Raw genomic sequence first — 20,152 nt, forward strand, 5'->3', positions numbered from 1 at the left:
ATTCCTTCTAATTGTTTCAAGACTTCCAGCTTTTCATCTCCTATTCTTCAATCAAAGGTTAGTAATCTCTCTTCTGTTGTATTGATCTACTCTTACTATGTTTTATTCTTTGTGATTGAGATTTAGAAGAAGATGTTGCATCCTTGCAACCATCTCTTCTATGATCTCCTGTCATTCTTAAGGTTTTATGATCTTCATATTGATCTTCGCCATGATCTTTGTGAAGTCTTCATGAAGCCATGATCATACTTTCGATTTGATTTCAAAGCATGTTAGATTTATTCCTTGTTTTCTTACAAAAGAATTATTGTTAATTGTTTTCCGAAGATTTTGGGAGAAGAAAGTCAAGGTAAAAGCGATGTATCTCCATCTCCTTCGAAAACCTAGAACTCTCCCAATTTCGAGGACGAAATTATTTTAAGGGGGGGAGAATGTGACATCCAGCCCAAACCTAACCAGGACACCCTATTTGTTTTGGGTGAAGAAAGACTTGTTTGATATTAGACCTTAAAGTTGGACCTTGATTTCAGTGTTATTATCTTTGAAAGCCTTAAGAAGTCATGCCAGACCTTTCGTTTAGGGTAGACCTATAATATCTGGCCTTATCCTAACCTTGGCCCGGTCCCGAATCTGTTATGTTTGTAGGTTCGAAGACCCAAAGTGGGGGGAAAAGAGACTTGTGGACCCTTTTGGTTGATGATTTGGTGTCGGAGCCTAAGCCCATAGACATTGACGATGATGCCCCTCACTTGAGAGCATTGCCAGTGTTAGTTTTGAATCTGCGCACTAAAGATGGGTGAATTAGTTGAAATACCTAATGAACTCTTGTGCTCAATCCAAATATATTTCCCCGAAACTAGACTTCTTTATTGACTTGTAGAAGAAAACCTCACTCAATTTGACCCCATATAGCCCTCCAAATCCCTATCCGAAGTTGCTGAACTATGTCTGGCAAATCCTGCTTGCGCATCAAAGAAGGTGAGCTTAGTTGGTAGACCTAACGAACTACCATGCTTGATCCAAAGGTATTTATCGAAACTAGACTTATTTATTGACTTTTAGAAGAAAACCTCACTCAATTTGACCCCATATAGCCCTCTGAATCCCTGTCCGAAGTTGCTGAACTATTTCTGGATTTTCTGTTGAAACCTGTTACCTGTTTTGGTCGATGCCATCAACCAAGGACCATCGACCAAAGTTACCCAGATTCGAGAAAAATATGCTTTTTGGATATTCCTTCCTCTATTTAAGTGAAACCTTGAACCTAGAACCATATTTCACCCATTTCAACACCTGAGAACGTGGGAAAGCTCCTCTTAGGCTCCTCCTTAGCTTGGGTGATGATCTTCTACAAGAATCATTGTCTCTCTTCTCTAATCTCTTCTCCAAGGTATGTAATCTCTCACTCTCTCTCTAATCTACTTCTACCTCATCTTGTTCTTGCTACTAGGTTCGTGAAGAAGGTGCTGCAACCTTGCAACCACCTCTTCTACAAGCTCTTTTGCTTTGATTAAACCTCTCTTCACCCTTTCCATGCTATGATTCTCATACATGATGTTCTTGCTTTCTTATTTTGATTTTTCTCTTCTTTACAACATGAATTCATCTCTTAATTTGATTTTCTCTTTCAATTAGGTCTTGTCACATCCCGCCCTAAATCCACCAAGGGGATACCCTATCTGGATTACCCGGGGAGTGAATTACAGTCCCGCCGATCAAGTTTAGGAACGATCATAGTCACTTAGCACAATAATATAATCAAAAGCAAGAACAATTCCTTATTTCCAAATAATTCAATAATAAAAGTCGAGAAAGTACCTCAGAAGGATTCACAAATAACATCAGAGTGCGGAAAGGATTTCATTAGTATAAACAATCAAGTGTAAAATGGAGGGAGGAAACCCGTCCTATAATATTAGCGGAAGATGAAACGACTAAAAGTAAAGGTTACAACCGATTCACCAAATAACAAGTGAAACAACTAAGATATAGTCCCGACAATTCAAATAAAAGGTTAAAAAGGGAATGAGGTGACATCCCATCCCTAACACACAATATAAAACTGAACTGCTACAAAAAGTCATGATCTCGGTCTACTCGTCTTTATCAACTGGTTCATCGCCACCAGTATGATACAAGTCTTCAACTCGGCCTCCGGAGGGTTGGATCACTACGGTCAACGGTGGTAGTACCTGTAGAAAAGTCTAACAAAATATGTTGCAAAAAGGAGTGAGTTCAAAAGAACTCAGCAAGGTAGTCATCCCATAAAATATAAACCATATGATACAAGCCATAACATGATGCAATATGATATGGAACACATGATGCAAGTATGGTTCTAACTCTATGAATGCTGGTCTCTAAGGTAGACATGCTTTAAGTCATAGCACCATACTTCTCTGGGTCGTCTGTCACTCTCCCGTTCCATATCTTGGGAATGCCCGGGGAATATCGATAAAGTTCTCAAAAAAACCATGGTTGGGGATTTAGTCACCACTCTCTCACATCACCATTTGGTATAAGTATTGGCGCATGTCACAGTAAAGCCTAGCCCAATGCAAGTCATCTACTCGGTCATATCAACTCGGATCCGGATACGTCCATTCCTCTCCCCTGGCGATCCTTTCCGGTATCCTTCTCACTAGAGTCAGCGTAATCCCGGATTACGGACTCATCAACCCTATTGGTCATCCACAAATAGTAAACGGGAAGCTCTCACGTCCTCTCACGGGTTGGTTACCGGTCTTGAGCGCCCGTGAGCCCAAGTCTATCCATTTGCAACCCTACCAATAAATGGCTCCCACAATGAGATTTATGACCTCTCACGGGTTGGTTACCGGTCTTGAGTGCCCACAAATCCCCACTGCTACCACGGGTCGTTCGGTCTCAATGCCCTTCCGATTCGGGTCTGATACGACAGGGACATCCTAGCCAAACCACTAGACAGTCCTATGTATGTCATCCAATAACCCGGGAAAGAGTCGATAGGCACGTTCGGAGAACATCCCATACTATTCCCTCCGGTGCCCAAGGACAGAAGCGTCAATAGGACACTCCCCAATCCCAAGTTTTACGTAGGCAATCACATATTCAAGTTCATCACTTCTCATGCATCCAATACATCTTCATAATACAAGTTAAATCATGATATTGAAATGAATCATCATAGACATAAGTAAACAAGAATAGTAATGTAACATGACAAGAGTATAAAGATTCCAATACTACTGTTCTAACACGTATATCACAGTCTTATAACGATTAAAAGAAATCAAGAGATTCTATTCATAAATAAGAACATAAATCATAAGTTGATGATCTATATGTTTATGGAGATAACCATCCTTACCTTAGGTTGGGTTGATGATGAATTGAGAATACCAAGAATTAGTCCAAAAGAATTGTTAAGACCTTAAACAAACATCAATAATAAGTTAGAGAAGGAATCAGGAAGATTGGATGTCAATTGGATCAAAATTGGCCAAGGTTGCTGTCAGCAACAAGTTTGGTCGATGGTCTTGGTCGATGGTATCGACCAAAAGGATCGACCAAAATTGTTTTCGGGACAGAATAGTGGATTTTGGGGATTTTGGTCCGAAATGGGTCTTCCGGGGTTCGGATCGATCTGAAACTTGGAGGGATGATTAATAACAATGTAAGAACACTACCTAGCAAGTATTATCACAATCCAATGGTCCAAATGAAAACCCCCAAATTGAGGTCCTATGTTCTAAAGACAAGAATCCTAGCATTCATGAGAAATTGATGTAATTGAAAGGGAAGCTAGAGAATTAGTTGGGGAATAGGTTAGGAGCATGATTACAATCATTTGCAAGCCAGAGATTAGACTAATCATACTCCACATCTCAGTTTAGTATAAGAAATCAAGTTGTTAAGCAAGGAATCATGGTAATGTATATGTAAGGATCAAGATGCAAGTGAAGCATAGCAAGAATGAAGGAAAAGCAAGTATAAATGGGAAGAGACGTTCATGGCAAGGTGTTTGCAAGGTTGCAGCACCTTGGCCATGGTTTCATCAGTAAAAGAAGAAGGGAAGTGAGTAGAATAGAGAGCAAGAGAGAGAATCATACCTTAGAAGATGGTAGTTGGAGAAGAGAGACAAGGATTCTTGTAGAAGGTCATCACCCAAGCTAAGGAGGAGCCTAAGAGGAGCCTTCCCACGTTCTCAGGTGTTGAAATGAGTGAAATATCGTTCTAGGTTTGAGGTTTCACTTAAATAGATGAAGGAATATCCAAAAAGCATCTTTTTTCTCGATTCTGGGCAACTTTGGTCGATGGTCCTTGGTTGATGGTATCGACCAAAACCATCGACCAAAAACAGTAATGTGTTTCAGCAGAAAATCCAGAAATAGTTCAGCAACTTCGAACAGGGATTCGGAGGGCTATACAAGGTCAAATTGAGTGAGGTTTTCTCCTACAAGTCAATCAAGAAGTCTAGTTTCCATAAATACCTTTGGATAAAGCATGGGAGGTCATTAGGTCCACCAACTAAGCTCACCTTCTTTGATGCGCAAGCAGGAATTGCCAGACACAGTTCAGCAACTTCGGACAGGGATTTGGAGGGCTATATGGGTCAAATGGAGTGGGGTTTTCTCCTACAAGTCCATCAAGAAGTCTAGTTTCAGGAAATATATTCTGATTGAGCACAGGAGTTCATTTGGTATTTCAACTAATTCACCCCTCTTCGGTGCACAGATTCAAAACTAACACTAACAATGCTCTCAAGTGAGAGGCATCATCGTCAATGTCCAAGGGCTTGGGTTCCGACACCAAATCATCAACCAAAAGGGTCCACAAGTCTCATTTCCCCCACTTTGGGTTTTCGGACCTACAAACATAATAGGTCCCGGGCCGGGTCAAGGTTAGGATAAGGCTAGACAGTACAGGTCTACCCTAAGGGAAAGGTCTGACATGGCTTCCTAAGGTTTTCAAAGATAATAATATTGAAATTAAAGTCCAACTTTAAGGTCTAATATCAAACAAGTCTTTCTTTATCCCAAAATAAAAAGGGTGTCTGGGCTAGGTTTGGGCTGGATGTTACAGGTCTGATTATACGTTAGTATGTATCTCTAATCTACTGCCCATCATTCCCTTAATTGAATTCCTAAGTTCTCTTGCAATTGCAATTGATTCCATTGAAGAACATGATTCTTGCAAGTTTGAACCTAGGACCTCAATTTGGGGGTTTTCAATTTGACCATTGGATCATGTTAACTCTTGCTACATAGTCTCCTACTACTGTTCCTAGCATTCCCTCTAAGTTTTGGATCGATCCGAACCCCGGAAGACCCATTTCGGACCAAAATCCCCAAAACCCATTATGCAGCCCCGAAGACAATTTTGGTCGATCCTCTTTGGTCGATGCCATCGACCAAGACCATCGACCAAACTTGTTGCTGATAGCAACCTTGCTCCGTTTTGACCCGTTCGACCTCCGATTTTCCCGATTTCTTTTTTAACCTTTCATTTATGTTTGTCTAGGGTCTTATTACCATCTTTGGATAATTCTTTTGAGATTATTGGATTATCATCATCAAGACTTAAGGTAAGGATGGTTGTTACCATAACTACATAGATTATGTGATTCTTGCTTCTATGTTAGAGACTTAGTAGATTTACCTTCTTTATCGTATTTCCTACAGTATATGACTGTTATAAGTACTTCAAGTATAGTAGTGCCATGTTTACATATTCTTTTGTTATCATGATTATGTATTCTTAATAAATTCATATGTAACTGATCATGTTATGGTATGTATCTTTCTATATGATGAAATGTCATTTATGTATGATATGATGGAATTGAGAATGTGATTGAATAGGTATGATTTGGGATTGGGGAATGTCCTATTGACATTTCTGTCCTTGGACATCGGAGGGACTAGTATGGGATGTTCTCCGAAGATGCCCATCGATGCTTTTCCGAATTATTGGATGACATATATAGGACTTGTCTAGATGTATGGCTAGGATGTCCCTGTCGTATCAGACCCAAATCGGAAGGGCATTGAGACCGAACGACCAGTGGTAGTGTATGGTTTCATGGGCGCTCAAGACTGGTAACCAACCCAGGAGAGGACATAAACCATGCTACGGATACCCGAAAGGGGCCATTTATTGGTAGGGTTGCAAATAGCTAGACTTGGGCTCACTGGTGCTCGAGGATCAGTGGGTCATATCCGTGAGGGGACATGAGAGCTTCCCATTTACTATTTGTGGATGACCAATAGGGTTGATGAGTCCATAATCCGAGATTATGCTGACTCTAGTGTGAAGGATACTGGAAAGGATCGCCCGGGGCGAGGAATGGACGTATCTGGATCTGAGTTGATATGACTGAGTAGAAGGCTTGCATTGGGCTAGGCTTTACCTTGACATGCGCCAATACTTAGACCAAATGGTGATGTGAGAGAGCGGTGACCGACACCCCAGCCAAGGTTGTCCGAAAGGTTTCAGGACCCAATTCCCACCGGCTTGAGTGATTGAGACCTACCCAAAGAAGTATGGTGCTATGACTTAAAGCATGTCTACCAATAGTGACTAACATACATAGAGTTAGAATCATAATTGCATCATGTGTTTCATATCATATTGCATCATGCTATGTTTTGTATCATGTATCTATGTTATTGTGGAATAACCTGCCTTGCTAAGTTCTTTTGAACTCACTCCTTTTTGCAACATTTTGTTAGACTCTACTGCAAGTACTACTACTATTGACTATGATGGTCAACACTATGAAGACTAAATTGATGACCCGTACCCCACTGGTCACGGTGTACAAGTTGATAAAGACTAGTAGTCCGAGATTGGGACTTGTCTGGAGCAGTTCGGCCTTTGCACTTGTGTGCTAGTGTTGGGATATCGTCCCATTTTCTTTTTAACCTTTTAGTTAATTTGTTGAGATCGTAGTTTAGTCTGTTCCCTTGCCATGTTGGGAACCGGTTGTAACCCTTAATTTTAGTCGATCTACCTTCCGCTATTATTATAGGACTGGTTTTCCCCTCCTTTTCACACTTTGACTATTTGTCCTATTTATATCATTTCCGCACTCTGATATTATTTGTGAAACCTTCTGAGATCTTTTCTAGACTTTTATTATTAAATTATTTGAATACAAGGAATTATTCTTGCTTTTGATTATATTATTGTGCTAAGTGGCTATGATCGTTCCTAAACTTGATCTGCAGGACCGTGATTCGCTCCCCGGGCAATCCAGATAGGGTACCCCCTTGGTGGATTTAGGGCGGGATGTGACACTACTGTGGAGTGGAAGCTGCCGTGTTTAGTTTCTCTAGTTTATGTTTAAGACAGAAGAGACCTTAGTTTAGTTTGATTATTTCTTTTCTTTCTCTCTTTTGGGAATTAGTTGTTATCTTTCCTTTTTAGTTTTCGAGCTACATTTCTGCTGTGATATGTAAAGTGATTTTCCGCACTCTACATTTTGATTATTATATATTGGTATCATTCTTTCCGCACTCTGATTATATTGTCATTCTTTAGTTCTTATCTTGATCTCTTGTTTATATAATGATACATTGATTTTATCTTGTTCATGATTATGTTATTGTGTATGTGGGAGGATGATTTCCTCGATACTTGTTCTTCGGGGCTATGGATCACACACTCGGGTATGCTAGGTAGGGTACCGGTTGGGTGGATGTGACACAACCGCCCCAAGCTACTGCCATGGTCTAGTTGCGTGGTTTTGCCCTAATTTTCCCCCTGTTCCCTATATAAAGCAAACCTCGACCTTTTTACTCATTATTTTACTCGGGATTGCTACTGTGGGTGGTTAGGAGGCAGAGAACACATGCTGAAAGGTGAGAGAAGCGTGGATTGCGAAGTGGAACCATTCCCCAGTATGTTTTGCAAATCTAGAAGAGGTAAGTGATCTCCATTCACTCCATTCTCTTCCCTCATCTTTTGGAATGGTGTAGATCTACTCCCTTTTTGTTGGTAGTGACTAAATTGTTTTGGTTCTATTCCTTATCAATGAATTTGAGAAGATCCTGTCCGAAAACGGATCCCTGCATTCAAATAAAGGAAGGATCTAATCAAAGAAGATGAATTGAATTATGAATCTTTAGAATTTTAGGTTGCTGATTCGCCCCTTTGTTATATATTTCTTAAGAATGAAATTCAGACTTAAATGATCCTGAAATCGGATTGAAATTGGATGGTTGAAAGTCACAATTTCAGACTTGTAAACTGTCTGTAACAGGGACGGTCGCTTGACCCAAGCGACTGGCTGGGTCATATTAGCTCTGTGAAGTTTGTCTTTGCTTTGATTTGACTCATGTCTTCAATATATTCTTGCAACTTTATGTATAGGTATTCTCTGAGTTTACTGGAAGTGTTGTGGGTGAAGTTTAATTGTATTCTAGTAAGTTTTTACATATTTACAAGTAAGGACACACTTTCTTATTTATATGTAATGACATGCTATATGACAAATGGTATATTTCTTATACTCTCCATTGTTCATGTAACTTGTTGTAGTCATAAAAGTCATTGAATTAATGTTGAATGTATGTTGTATATGTTTTTATATACTTTATCACTTTATGATATTGAATGAATGATTATGTTATGATAGTTGATGATGTGATGTAGTTGTGATGGAAAGGTATCCAATTAGGTATCCATTTCTTGGGATATCAGAGGGCTATGGTATGGGACACATGCTCACTGATGCCTCCAACACTATCATGACTGCTGGATGACATACCTAGGAAGTCTAGACTACATGGCTAGAAACCCTTATATGCTACTACCCTTTCGGTAGGGGAATTGAAACCGGATGACCCGTGATAATGGTGATGTGAATTTGTTTCATCCTACAGTGGTAACTACTCTGTGCATAGACTCAGCGGTCCATTGTTGATCATACAATGGTAGGGTTGCATATGTTAGGGTTTGGGCTCATGGACATCCAAGGAGCGGCCAGGGAGTCATGAGGGGTCATGAGAGCATCCGCCCCAACAATATGTGGATGACCATAGGGTTAGGGAATAGAGTCCAATAGCGATAGCCAGTCCGTGAGGGTTCTCATTCCTAGGTAGATAAGGATACAGAACCGAGTTGGTTGGTGCCATAGGGGAAGTATCTAAACTTCACGTAGTATGTTACCGTATGACCTTACATTGGATTAGAAACCCCGACATGCGCTAATACTCATGCCAATGGTAACCAACCCGTGAGAGGACATAGATCACATTACGGATACTCATTGAGGTCATTATTGGTAGGGTTGCAAATGGACAGACTTGGGCTCACGGGCGCTCAAGACCGGTAACCAACCCGTGAGAGGATGTGAGAGCTTCCCGTTTACTATTTGTGGATGACCAATAGGGTTGATGAGTCCATAGTCCGAGCTGGTTGGTGCCATAGGATACGTGACTCTAGTGTGAAGGATACCGAACCGAGTTGGTTGTAGCCATATGGGAAGTATTTGGATCTAACATGATACGACTGAGTAGATGACTTGCATTGGGCTAGGTTATATCGTGACAGGCGCCAATACTTATACCAATGCTGATGTGAGAGAGCAGTGACTTAAACCCCAGCCATGGATTGTCCCGAGGGATGCAGGACCCAACTACCATCGGAGAACCCAAGATACTGAGATGCTTGAGGGAAGAGTGATTTGAGACCCTCCTAGAGAAGTATGTTGCTATGACTTAAAGCATGTCTACCATAGAGACTAGCATATATAGAGTTAGAATCATATTTGCATCATCTGTTTCATATCATCTTGCATCATGTTATGCTTTGTATCATGTGACTTATGTATTATGGATAATTGCCTTGCTGAGTTCTTTTGGACTCATTCCTTTCTATGCAATTGTTTTGTTAGACTACTCTACAGGTACTGAAGTATATGATGGCGCCTACCCAGAGCCGAACCCGGATGAAGCATACTACCCTCAAGGTCCTTGCTACCATGAAAATTACAGTGAGGATACTGAGGGTGATTTCACTCCGTAACCAAGATTAGTTCGGATATGGTGTGGGAGCGGCCGTGCTTGGTCTCGTACATTTATACTTATGAGGATATCTTGTATAAGACCAAGGAGACATTTGTGTAGACTTTTATGTTATTATACTCTTTTTAAGTTTTGGATCTGTAAACCCTAACTTTGATTTATTTACATTCCGCTGTTATTGAGGGAGTGATTTCCGCTCACTCCCTTCCTTTTTGATTATAAACTTGGTATCTTTTAATTCCACACTCTAATTATATTATTTCCTATCCTTATCGTGATTTCATTATTATTATGCTTTGACCTTGATTATATTATTGTTTATGATTGTGTTATCGCGTATGTGGGAGGCATGGTTGCTCGATACTTGATCATTGGGACTGTGGATCACATACCCGGGTATGCCAGGTAGGGTACCGGCTGGGTGGATGTGACAGCTGGTCTACTCTATAGTCAATATGGAGATTTTTGAGTTTAGACATTACCTTTTTATTAAGGAAACATACTTTTTGTAATACTTAGAATGATTCGGTCTTTCTTTGTTTATTTTAGTTGTATACCTTAGATTAGATTATTGTTCCGCACTATATTATTTTGATTATTTGACGTCACTTCTGCACTCTGATAGTTGTTTTGAGATTCTTCTAAGATCCTTGCTTTTGATTTTATTCCATTAATACACTGATTTATTCTTGCTCATGATTGAATTATTGTGTGGTGTGGGAGGATGATTGTTTGAGACTTTATCTCGAGGCTTTGGATCACAGCTCCAAGTATTTTGGTAGGGTACCGGCTTGGGGGAAGTGACACACATGCTCAACTTCTGACCTACTCGAACTTGTCCTCTTCAGGGTTTTAGGGGGAGGGTCAGGAAGTACTCCAAATTTGCCTTTAGAACTATCACATCCACCCAACCGGTACCCTACCTGGCATACCCGGGTATGTAATTCACAGTCTCAAGGATCAAGTATCGAGCAACCATGCCTCCCACATACACAATAACACAATCATGAACAATAATAATCAAGGTCAAAGCATATAATAAAATGAAATTATGAATAAGATAAGAACAAGATAATCAAAGTACGGAATAAAAGATACCAATGTATACATATAATCCAAAAAGAGAGAGAGTGAGCGAAAATCACTCCCACGATAACAACGGAATGTAGATAAATCAAGGTTAAGGTTTACAGATCCAAAACTTAAAAAGAGTATAACAACATCAAAGTCTACACAAATGTCTCCTTGATCTTATACAAGATATCCTCATAAGTATAAATGTACGAGACCAAACACGGCCTCTCCCACACTAAGGTCGAGCTAATCCTGGTATGGAGGGTAACCACCCTCGGGATCTTCAATGTGATCTTCATAGTAGCCAAGACCTTGAGAGTAGTATGAGGCATCCGGGTCCATCTCGATGAAGGAGCTATCAGATTCTTCGACACCTATAGAGTAATTTAACAAAACAATTGCACAGAAAGGAATGAGTTTGAGAGAACTCAGCAAGGCAGTTATTCCATAATACATAAGTCACATGATACCAAACATAACATGATGCAAGATGATATGAAACAGATGATGCAAATATGATTCTAACTCTACATATGCTAGTCTCTATGGTAGACATGCTTTAAGTCATAGCACCATACTTCTTTGAGTGGGTCACAAATCACTCTTCCCTCAACCATCTTGGTATCTTGGGTTCTCCAGTGGTAATTAGGTCATGCATCCCTCGGGACAATCCATGGCTGGGGTTTAAGTCACCACTCTCTCACATCACCATTGGTATAAGTATTGGCGCATGTCATGGTAAAGCGAAGCCAATGCAAGTCATCTACTCAGTCGTATCATGTTAGATCCGAATACTTCCCCTATGGCTACAACCAACTTGGTTCAGTATCCTTCACACTAGCGTCACGTATCCTATGGCACCAACCAGCTCGGACTACAGACTCATCAACCCTATTGGTCATCCACAAATAGTAAACGGGAAGCTCTCCCGTCCTCTCAAGGGTTGGTTACTGGTCTTGAGCGCCCGTGAGCCCAAGTCTATCCATTTGCAACCCTACCAATAAATGGCCTCAATGAGTATCCATCATATGATCTATGTCCTCTCACGGGTTGGTTACTGGTCTTGAGCGCCCATAAACCCACATTACTACCACGGGTCGTTTGGTCTCAATGCCCTTTCAATTCGGGTCTGATACAACAAGGATGTCCTAGCCAACACATCTAGACAAGTCCTATATATGACATCCAATAATCCGGGAAAGCGTCAATGCGCATCTTCGGAGAACATCCCATACAATTCCCTGCGATGTCCAAGGACAGAAATGTTAAAAGGACATTCCCCAATCCCAAATCATACTTATCCGATCACATTTTCAATTTCACCATATCATACATACGTGATACTTCATCATATTGAAAGATAATTCATAACATCATATAATCAATCATATATGAAATTGACAAGAAATAATAATCATGATAAGCAAGAGTATGTAAACATGTACTACTGTCATAAAGTACCTACAACAATCATATGATGTCCAAATACAACCAATAAGCTAAGCCTACTAAGTTGTCAACATCAATGTAATAATCACATAGTCTATGTTATATGGTGATAACCGTCCTTACCTTGAGTCGATGTGAAGGTAATCCAAAGGTCACAAGAGAATGATTCAAAGATGGTAATAAGACCCTAGACAAACATAAATGAAAGATTAGAGAAGAAATCGGGAAAATCGGAGGTCGAACAGATCAAATCAGCGAAGCACATAGTTCAGCAATCAATTGGTTGACTGACTTGGTCGACTGACCCAGTCAACCATGCAGTCGACCAAGTGAATAGTGCGGGGTTGAATAGTGAATTTTGATCTGAAACCTAGCTTCCAGGGCTCAGATCGATCCGAAACTTGGAAGGATTGATTGTAACAGTATAAGAACACTATTGTGAAACCCAGCCCTAACCTAACCCTGACCTTGACCCGGTAACCCGGTTATTTTTAGGTCCGAAGGCCCGGAGTAAAGGAAGAAGCCAACTATGGGCCATCTCAGTAGAAGACATGGTGTTTGACTTTGAACCCATGGATGTTGTTGATGGAGTTCCATACTTGGATGTCTGTGTAGATTTGGAAAGGAAGCTGCAGCTGTCTGAAGATGAGATTAGTTAAAGGACTTGGAGTATTATGTGACTTGGTTTGGAGGTATTTCCTTACACTTGACATGTCACTTGATGTGTATGCAAAAGCCCATAAGGTTTAAAGCCCATTTGATCCTCCAAATCCCTGATTATTCCTTACTGTCTGCCTTGGTCGACTCCTTGGTCGAGTGGGCCACTCGACCAAGCACTTGACCAAAGGAGTGTGAAATTCAAGAAATTGTAATTTTAGGGTTTTTCACTTTTATTTAAACCCTACTTCGTATTTCTTTGTTACGGCTGCCTCCTAAACACTTTGTAAACGTGAGAACACCTCTCCAAAACTCGCTCTGGTGATTTCGAAGACTCCTCTGCAGATCTGAAGCCTCTCATCGATGTTCTTACAATTCAAGGTTAGTAATCACTTCAACATTGCGAATTTCTTTTCTTCGATCTTGTTCTTGATTGAGATCAGGAAGTAGATGCTGCATCCTTGCAACCATCCCTTTGTGATCTCCTTCGTTTCTTTGAGATCTATGATCATCATCATGATCTCAACCCTGGCTGTATATTTTTTCTGGAAACCCTAACCCTTGCTTGATTTTTGGAAAACTTTGGTGACCTCCCATGCGAGGGAAACCTCATGGGTAATGTTTCTATTAACCTAAGCTATAATTTCTATGATTTTCTTGTTATAATTGGCAAAATCATTAATTCCCTTTCATTCTGTGATCATAACCTTTCCTGGGGAGCCATAAAGGTTGAAACCCTAATTTCTTGGGTTAAATCAAGAACCCAATTTTTTTACCATGATTTGATGCTTTTATCTTCCCATATGATTCTAATATATCCTAGGAAGTTCCCCTTCGAATTTCAGATCAATCCGACTTCAAACGAGGAAGTTATGGCCAAAGCAGTCTGTACAATTCCGTACTGACTTGCTTGGTCGACTGGGCCAGTCTACCAAGCACTCGACCAAAGGAGTCAGTAGCTTCGTTTTTTGCCCGATTTGATTCGTTTGCTCTCTGATCTTTTAGGCATCTTTCTTAATGTTGTATCTATGGTTATTAGGAGTTTATTTGCTAAGTTTGGAGTTGCTCACTTTGATCTTTGGATCATCTTCTTCGATAATCAAGGTAAGGACAGTTATTTCCTTAACTACATAGATTGCTTGTTCTCTAGTTTCTACTTTATGAAACTATGAGATTACTTACTGTTATTGTAATTTAATTCTGATCTCTTATTGTGAGAACAGTAGCACTTGTTTATATTATCTTTTTCATTATTCATGTTATATGAATTACTTATTATTACCTAATCTGATTTTGCTTTTACATTCTCTTGTATATGATGAACTGTTGGTTGTATATGTCATGACTGATCTGAGAATGTGTTTGCTTAAGTTTGGTTTGGGACTGAGAAGTGTCAAAATAACACTTCTGTCCTTGGACATCGGAGGGAATAGTATGGGATGTTCTCCGAAGATGCCCATCGACGCTTTCCCAAATCATTGGTTGTCATACCTAGGGATGTCTAGCAGTGTTTGGCTAGGATATACCCCTATTATATCAGACCTGAATCGGAAGCATATTGAGACCGAACGACCCATGGTAGCAATGTGATTCACCGGGGCTCAAGACCGGTAACCAACCTGTGAGAGGACGGGAATCATATTGTGGGGGCCATTTATTGGAGAGTTGCATATGGCTAGACTTGGGCTCATGGGCACTCAAGACCGGTAACCAACCCGTGAGAGGACATGAGAGCTTCCTGTTTACCATATGTGGATAACCGATAGGGTTGATGAGTGTCACATCCTCCCAGCCGGTACCCTATCTGGCATACCCGAGAGTGTGATCCACAGCCCGAAGATCAGGTATCGAGTAATCAACCTCCCACATAAACAATAACATAATCATGAACAATAATAATAAAAGTGCGGAAGATAAACCATAGATCCAAATAAGGAAAGAAATGAATCATATATAAATCAGAGTACTAGATATAATCAGAGTGTCTAAAACAGATAAGTAAAGTGAGGCAAAATCCCACTCTACAACCAGCGGAAAAGTAGTTCTAAAAGAGAATAAGCAAGACAAAATCTAATCCCAGTAGCAGGTACAATGGGTAACTAAATTGTTCTCAACTTTATAGACAACATCCCTATAAGTATAAATCTCATAAACAGCACAAGGGCGCTTCCACTCAATGGTCGGACTAAGCATCGTACGGAGCATAACCACTCGCGGGATCTTCAGTGTAATTGTTGTAACCGCAATCACCTTCCTAGAGATATGCCTCTTCTCCTTGCGCTTCTTCATAGGGGCCATCATAATATTCAGTACCTGCAAAATAGTCTAACAAACATTGTACAATAAAGGAATGAGTTTCAAAGAAACTCTTTAAGGCAGTTAAATCCATAATAACATAAATGACAGGATTTCAGAACAAACATAAATGCAATATGGTATGAGACAAGCAATGAATGAATGAATCTAACTCTACATATGCTGGTCTCTATTGGCAGACATGCTTTAAGTCATAGCACCGTACTTCTTTAGGAAGGTCTCAATCACTCATCATCAGTTGGTAATGGGTCCGGCATCCCTCGGGACATTCCATGGCTGGGGGTATAGGTCACCACTCTCTCACATCACCATTGGTCTAAGTACCGGCGCATGTCAGGGTTAAGCCTAGCCAAATGCAAGTCTTCTACTTAGTTACATCAAGTCAGATCCAGATACGTCCATTCCTCGTCCCTGACGATCCTTTCTGGTATCCATCACACTAGAGTGCTCATAGTCCCTGACTACGGACTCATCAACCCTATTGATCATCCACATATGGTAAACAGGAAGCTCTCACGTCCTCTCACGGGTTGGTTACCGGTCTTGAACGCCCGTGAGCCCAAGTCTATCCATATGCAACCCTACCAATAAATGGCCCCCACAATGTGATTCCTGTCCTCTCACGGGTTGGTTACCGGTCTTGAGCGCCCATGAATCCCCATTGCTACCACGGGTCGTTCGGTCTTAATACCCCTCCGATTAGGGTCTGACATAACGGGACATCCTAGCCAAACACTACTAGACAGTCCTAGATATGTCATCCAACAGTTTAGGAAGGTGTCCAGAGGGCTTCTCCAGAAACATCCCATAATATTCCCGTAGTAGTCCAAGGACAGAAGTGTCAAAAGGACACCTCTCCTTTCCAAACCATACTTAAGCATACACATGCATCAATTCATATCATCACATATATGGTAACTTCATATATGGAAAGAAATCAATAATTACAATCACTTTGTATATAATTGATAAGTAAATCATACATGAGTCAATTCAATATGAATAAGTAATGCTACTGTTATCAAGATTATGCAACAGTAATATATCATTGTAAGAATCTAATTAAGGAAACAAATCAATGATATTCAAATATAGAAACTAGATTCATGCTATCTATGTTGTTAAAGAAGTAACCATCCTTACCTTTTATAACTCGCAAAGGAATCCTAAGAAATCAAGTAAGATCTTGGCAAACTTGAGAAGAAGGTCCTAAACAAGTGTATACAACATATTAGGAAAGATCCCTAATAGAAAAGATACCAAAACATCCAACACAGACCAATTCTGGAGTTGCTGTACTCATTGGTCGAGTGGATTGGTCGACTGGTCCAGTCGACCAATCAGTCGACCAATGCAGACAGTAGCCTAAAAATCAGAGTTTTGAGATATAAAATCCGAATTTGGTGGTTCAAAAGGGTACTAATCAAGGGGTAAACTACATTAGTAGTATCCTAACATATATGGGATCTCAAAACACTAATCAAATCAAGTCATCAAGATACAAATTAGGAAACAAAAAGTTACCATAATTAGATCAATCATGGATCTTGAAGAATTCAAGATAGAAATCAAAGGCAAGAACAATAGGAGAATGAATCATTGATTCGGGTAAAGGTATCATGAAAAGCATACTTAGATCTTCAAGGAAATAGGCTTAAAAGCATAAATCTAAATAAGGAAACAAAACCTACCATATATGTAACTATCATGATTCATGAAGAAAACATGGTATGGTAGAAGAGAAACAACTAGAGATTGATAGATCATGGATCATGAAAAGAAAATACAGCAATTGACTACTAACATGATCAATATAGAAGATCCAAGGAGATCACAATTCAAATCAGAAGTTAAACAAAGACTAGATCATAGTTTGATCATGATTCCTTCAAAAGCTTGCAATGATCATGGTTAAGATCATTGTTTTAGCCATTAATCCTTAGGATGATCATGAGAGACAAGTCCAGAGATGTTTGCAACAGAGAATGCAGCATCTCCTCTACTGTCTCAACTCAAAAAGGAAAGAAAAACAGAGATGGAGGAGAAGAAGAGAGTGTAGACATACCTTTGATGCAAAAGGAAGAGTTTTGACGAAGATCCATCAAGAAAATCACCAAGGATGCAAGGGAGATGACTTGCAGAGGTCTTTGGTTCGTTCCAAAGAGTTTGGAGGCAGCAAATACGAAGTAGACTCGAGATTGGACTTAAATAGAGCAAGCAAGACCTAATTGCCAAAGACAACACCCATTGGTCGAGTGGATTGGTCGACTGGTCCAATCGACCAATCAGTCGACCAATGCAGACAGCAATTCCAAAACAGGGAATTGAAGACCCAGATCAAATCCAATCCTAAAGGGGTTTTGCACACATATCAAGTGACTTACCTAATAGGTAGAAATGCCTTCAAACCATGATAGAGAGCACTCCAAGTCCGTCAACTAATCCGATCTTCATCAAGATTCAGTTTCCATAAATAGAACTTCATCATCAACTCTCATGGATTCAAAGCCAGACACCAAGTCCTCCACTGGGATGGCCCAAAGCTGACTTCTTACTTTACTTCGGGTCACTAGACCTACAAATAACAAGGTTTCCGGGTCAAGGTTAGGGCTGGGTTTTACATTCAGAGGCAAGCTAGTCACAAAGTCCATAGAGATATCCTCCCACTTCCAACTAGGAATAGGAAGAGGTTGAAGTAATCCAGATGGGGGTTGTCGAACGGCTTTCACACGTTGGCAAGTCTCACACTTGGCAACAAAATCATCAACATCAGCCTTCAGACCAATCCACCAAAAATGTTCCTTCAAGTCCTTGTACATCTTGGTGCTTCCCGGGTGTATAGTAAAGACTGACTGGTGTGCTTCCTTCAATATTTCTTTCTTAATTTCTTCGTTTGCAGGCACGCACAGTCTTCCTCTAAACAATAAAGCACCGTCCATGGATATACCAAAGTCGGGGTCCGACTCAGGATTCGAAGAAATCTTCTCAGCTTTGATCAAAAGCGCTTGATCAGAACTCTGCAGAGCAACAATCTTATCTCTAAGACCAGATCTTGCCGTCATGGCAGAAAGAATAAAATCAGAATTCTCAGGGACAATTTCCAAATCAAAACTCTCAATAGAAGACCACAATGGTAAACTCAAAGCATTCAAATCCAACGTCTTCTTCGGTTCTTCCTACTAAGAGCATCAGCAACAACGTTTGCCTTCCCAGGGTGATACTGAATATCACAATCATAATCGGAGACTAGTTCCAACCATCTCCTTTGTCTCATGTTCAACTCCTTTTGGGTGAAGAAGTATTTCAAACTCTTATGATCCGTGAAAATGGCAATCTTCTCACCGTAGAGGTAATGTCTCCAAATCTTCAAAGCAAAGACAACAACGGCAAGTTCTAGATCGTGAGTGGGGTAATTCCGCTCATAATCTTTCAATTGCCGAGAAGCATAGGCTACGACCTTGCCATGTTGCATCAAGACGCAACCCAATCCAATCTTTGACGCATCGGTATAAACTGTCATACCACCGGAACTATCGGGTATAGTCAAAACCGGGGCACTTGTCAATCTATCTTTCAACTCTTGGAAATTCTTCTCACAGGCGTTAGACCAAACAAACTTTTCTTCTTTCCTGGTCAACTTAGTCATAGGAGCAGCCAACCGAGAAAAGTTCTCAATAAACCTTCTGTAGTAACCCGCCAATCCAAGAAAACTTCTTATTTCCGTTACCGACTTCGGTCTTTCCCAATCAGCCACACTTGAACCTTTTCGGGATCGACACGAATACCTTCGGCTGAAACCACATGGCCAAGGAATACTACTCTCTTAAGCCGTAAATCACACTTGCTAAACTTAGCGTACAACTTCTTTTCTCGCAACCTTTGCAAAGTGAAACTTAGATGACTTGCATGCTCTTCTTCGCTCTTCGAATAGATCAAGATGTCATCGATGAAAACAATCACAAACTTATCAAGCACATCGTGAAATACTCGGTTCATGAGGTCCATGAACACCGCAGGAGCATTGGTCAATCCAAAGGGCATGACTCTAAACTCGTAGTGACCATACCGTGTTCGGAAAGCTGTCTTGAAGATATCACTAGACTTCACTTTCAATTGGTGATATCCGGACCTTAAGTCAATCTTTGAGAACACAACTGCACCCTTCAACTGATCGAAGAGATCATCTATTCTGGGCAGCGGGTATCTATTCTTGATAGTCAGCTTATTCAACTCACGGTAGTCGATGCACAAGCGCATACTACCGTCTTTCTTCTTGACGAACAAGACAGGAGCTCCCCAAGGTGACACACTAGGCTGCACGAAACCTCTATCTATGAGCTCATTCAACTGATTTTGCAACTCTTTCAACTCAGTAGGAGCCATCCCGTACGGAGCTTTAGATACCGGAGCAAAGCACCGGGGACGAGATCAATAGAGAATTCGACATCTCTGTCCGGAGGCACTCCCGATAGATCATCGGGGAAGACATCAACAAAGTCACAGACAACTCGACTTCATCGACTCTTTTCTCCACTATACCCTTGCCTTCGGATGAAGCATCATCCACTAGGGCATAGACTTGCATCGGTGCGAGACAGCACCTTCTTACAAACCCTTCTCTTTTCACCCCGAAATTCAAAGACCGG

Source organism: Hakea prostrata, chromosome 1 (assembly GCF_041222555.1).
Source record: "Hakea prostrata isolate BN-2017 chromosome 1, UWA_Hpros_2, whole genome shotgun sequence".
NCBI classification, from domain to species: domain Eukaryota; kingdom Viridiplantae; phylum Streptophyta; class Magnoliopsida; order Proteales; family Proteaceae; genus Hakea; species Hakea prostrata.